Source organism: Macadamia integrifolia, unplaced genomic scaffold (assembly GCF_013358625.1).
Source record: "Macadamia integrifolia cultivar HAES 741 unplaced genomic scaffold, SCU_Mint_v3 scaffold424, whole genome shotgun sequence".
Taxonomy (NCBI): Eukaryota; Viridiplantae; Streptophyta; class Magnoliopsida; order Proteales; family Proteaceae; genus Macadamia; species Macadamia integrifolia.
This window is the reverse complement of record NW_024870275.1, coordinates 160,372-164,969: the sequence shown is the minus strand read 5'-3', so window position 1 is coordinate 164,969 and position 4,598 is coordinate 160,372. Positions and strand designations below refer to the sequence as shown.

General features: G+C 39.4%; 1 non-coding gene across 1 annotated transcript; it reads right to left on the bottom strand.

Moving 5' to 3' along the window:
• Nucleotides 1-421: 421 nt before the first annotated feature.
• On the bottom strand, nt 422-528 carry LOC122068552. The gene has a single exon (XR_006137167.1). It is a non-coding gene; the product is annotated as a small nucleolar RNA R71 (small nucleolar RNA).
• Nucleotides 529-4,598: the final 4,070 nt, after the last annotated feature.

The window sequence follows — 4,598 nt, the reverse complement described above, 5'->3', positions numbered from 1 at the left end:
ACCCTATACCTATACTCTCATCAATACCTTTCAATATGAGAGACCAACAGCAAAACCCTCCACTTAAATCTCTAAAAGATAGGTTCTACACTGCTAGAAAAGCCCAACCTTCTAGCATAGTTCTACCATAAGCCCAGGGCAATAATTTTGAGCTCAAATCTTAGTACATCACTATGTTGCCCCACTTCCATGGGTTGACCTCTAAGGATGCATACCTATTTCTAAATAAATTTGAAGAGATATGTGTTTTAGTTAAGACCAACAACTTTTTGATGATGCAGTTAAGTTTAGGTTCATCAATTTTGCATTGAAAGACTAAGCTAAAAAGTGGTTGTATGGGTTACCCACATATTCCATAACCTCATAGGAAGAGTTCACAGTTGTCTTCCATAAGAAGTTTTTCCTAACTCACAAGACCAATAAGCTTAGAAGTGATATTCTTCAGTTTAGGTAAAAGCCTAGTGAGTCCTTTTCCAAACTTATGAAGAGATTCAAGGATCTACTCCAAGAATGCCCTCACCATGGCCTAGACTTATGGCATTTATGCTAGATAATTTATGAGGGTATTGATTATCTAACTAAATAAATGATAGAGTCTATGTGCCCTGGGGGATTCACATCCTTTACAGATGAAGGAAAGGCATGAGAATTCTTACTTGACTTAGTTGACAAAACTTGTAGCGGGAATCAACCCAAGAAAGAGGAAGAGCCATAGGAGGGAAAGGTTATTTTATGGATGGGATAGTAGCCAAGGAAGCCCATTTGGATAGCCTAATCAAAAGGATTGAGGCGATTATTCCTAGAGCGCCATCATCAGTCAATATGGTTAAGATGTGTGCTTAGTGCCAGTCCCCTGGACATGTCATAGAAGAATGCCCCAACACCTCTGGGGGCACTTCCAATGACAATGTTAATGCCTTATATCAGAATAATCCATATAGTAACACTTACAATCTAGTGTGGAGAAATCACCCAAATTTCTCTTGGAACCAGGGCAACTAAGTAGGACCTCCTTCCAATTTCCATAGTCAATGTCAACCTATAACCCAAAGGCCTCAATAGCCATTTATCCCAAATACTTTTCCTAGGCCAAATGTAGGACCTTAGGCTAGTTTCCTTAGGCCCCCTCTCTTATCATCTTATCAACAACCCCCTGGGTTTACCAACACTAGAGAGGCAAGTAGATTGAGAGACTTGGAAAAGAATATGGCCCCACCTCATGACAAACCATCAAAATCTTATGAGAGAACTGACCCAAGTTGCCCCAATTATGTGTGAGAGGGAGAAAGAAACATTACCCAGTCAACTAGAGACTAACCCTAGGCATCAGCCTGTTAGTTCACAAGCACCCACAAATGCATCACTGAATGTAGTACAAGGTTATATCTAACAAGGGCCCTCCAACCAATGTCATATTGCTTATACCCTTTGGAGTGGTAGAGAGTGCCAACAGAGTATTCCTAAATCTTCCCCATCTATTACTCCTATTAACTCTCCTTCTGTTGAGGACACAAATGTGCCTCTTGTTCTAGGTTCGTCGGATGAACCTAAAGCAACTAAAGATGATTTGGTTGAGGAAACCAAACATGATTCTTCTAAAAAAGAGAAAATCCCTAACAGTCCTTATGTTTCTCCTATCCCCTTTTCTAATCGCTTGGTAAACAAAAAGAAGACTGCTTCCATGGATAAGATTTTAGAAGTCTTCAAAAAGGTAGAAGCAAACATCCTTCTTTTAGATGCCATATCCCAGATCCCCACCTATGCAAAGGTCTTAAAAGATTTGTGTACTCACAAATGTATCAGGAGTGTGTCCCAAAAGGCGTTATTGTCAGGTAACATTAGTTCCATAATTACTCAGCCTATAGCAGCCAAGTATAAGGATCCAGGGAGCACTACCATAACTTGTGTCATAAGCAACACCTACATTGAGCATGCCTTACTTGACCTTGGTGCAAGTGTGAATCTTTTGCCTTACTATGTGTATAAGCTACTAGGATTGAGAGAATTGAAAGCCACTAGAACTACTCTTCAGTTGGCAGGTAGGTCTGTTAAGATTCGAAAAGGGACGGTTGAGGATGTCTTACTTAAGGTGGAAGAGTTTATTTTTTCTGTTGATTTCATTGTGTTAGATACCAATCCCATCTTAACCAAGGATGAGATCCCAATAATTCTAGGAAGACCATTCCTGGTTACTAGTAATGCATTAATCAATTGTCAGAATGGTTTCCTAAGGTTATCTTTTGGAAACCAAACTATTCAGTTTAACATGTTTAGGATAGGCAAGCAACCATATATGAAAGAAGAGATCAATATCCTTGAGGATTTTTTGATGATTTAATTATCAACTTTGATATTGATTTTGATTCAGAATTTCAAGAGTGTATGGATGAGTTTGATGATAGTAAAACTTTCTTTTCTGAAGTCTTGAGTCTTCACACACCTATGGAGCCCTTAGGATCCATTTCTAATTCTATTTGCAAACTTTCCATAGTTAAGCCCCCCAAAGCTAGATCTTAAGGAGTTGCCATCTAATTTGAGGTACGCATTCTTAGGGCTTGACCAGACTCTTCGTGTAATAATTTCTTTAGATTTGACTTCTAGCCAGGAAGAGGAGTTACTTAAAGTGTTAAAAGACAATAAGGAAGCCCTAGGTTGGACCATGGCTGATATCAAGGGTATAAGCCCTTCTATTGTGCAACATCATATACATCTTATGGAAGATTCCAAACCATCCACAAAACCCCAAAGAAGAGCTAATCCAGTGATGATGGAAATCATTAAGAAAGAGATCCTAAAGTGCTTGGATCATGGAATAATTTATCCTATTTCTGATAGCCAATGGGTAAGCCCACTTCATGTAGTGACCAAGAGGTCTGGTGTCACTATAGTTCCCAATGCCAATAACGAACTAATTCCAGCCCGTGTCCAATCAAGGTGGAGAGTGTGTATAGGCTATATGAAACTTAATGTGGTAACCTGGAAGGACCACTTCCCATTGCCATTCATTGACTATATGTTAGAGAGGTTAATTGGACATGAATACTATTATTTTCTTAATGGATATTTCAGCTATAATCAGATGCCAATTGCTTTAGAGGATTAACCTAAGACCATTTTTACATGTCCATATGGAACATTTTCTTACAGGCATATGCCCTTTGGGCTTTGCAATGCCCCTGCTACGTTCCAACACTGCATGAGAAGCATCTTTTCTGACATGGTTGAAAAATTCTTAGAGGTATTTATGGATGAATTTTTTATTCATGGAAATACCTATTCTGAGTGTCTTCACCATCTTTCACTAGTTTTGAAAAGGTGCATATCTAAGAATTTTGGTTTGAATTGGGAGAAATGCCATTTTATGGTTAAATCTGGTATTGTTTTAGGCCAGTAGTATCCAAGGAGGGAATTAAGATAGATAGAGCCAAAGTGGATGTGATTGATAATTTACCACCTCCCTAATCTATTAAGGATGTCCGGTCTTTTCTGGGCCTTGCTGGCTTCTATAGAAGGTTTATCAAGGACTTTAGTCAGTTAACCCGGCCTCTCACTGCACTACTTGCTAAGGATCAAACTTTTGAGTTCTCTAAAGAGTGCCTAGAATCCTTTAAGCAACCCCATTGTTTAACCACCTGTTTGGATTGAACCTTTTGAACTGATGTGTGATGCTTCAGACTTTGCCATAAGAGCAGTTTTGGGTCAAAAGATTAATAAGCTGCCCACTGTCATATTTACTATGCTATTCGGACCCTAAATAATGCACAACTCAACTATATAACCACTGAGAAAGAATTTTTAGCAGTTCTGATTGCACTAGAAAAATTTCAGTCTTACTTAGTTGGTTCGCATGTGGTGGTATATACTGATCATTCTGCTCTTAGATACCTTGTTCAGAAGAAGGATGCCAAAGCCCATCTCATTAGGTGGGTTTTACTTTTGCAAGAGTTTGATTTGGAAATTAAGAATAAGAAAGGAATTGAAAACCAAGTTGTAGACCATTTATCCCGGCTTCCCAATTCCTTAACTGTTGATTCTCCAGTCAGAAAGAATTTTCCAGATGAATAGTTTCTTGTAGTGTCCAGCGAACTATGGTTTGCTAAAATTGTCAACTTCTTAGTTTTTGGTGTGACTCCAGATCATTGATCCACCCAAAATAGATTTTGATTCCTTTTCCAATTCAAGCATTTCTTTTGGGATGATCTTGTAAGGGTAGAGGCAAAAAAAGGGACCTCTTTTCCCCCTTTTGTGGGGGAGGAAAAGGACTTTATGCATTCTACCCTCTCTCCTCTCTTTCTCTTTCTTAGGGAGGTGTGTGTCATGTGTACTTACCTACGGGCCCTGCACCACCGTACCACCGCTCAGAGATACGTGGAGGTTTATTTCATAGGAATGCAAAGGTCATCATTGAGACGGGGATTTGATGATGGTCTAATACGAGGGATCGGGATCATACAAAAGGGTTTGGAGTTGCCACCTCGGATTATGGGCTTAGGACCCAGGGATGGGCCTGATTCCTAAGAAAAGGGTTTGAAAGTTAGTCTGGTCGAGAGATTTAGGGTAAGTGTTAGGTTATAGAGTTGGGAAGGTGTTAGGAGCAC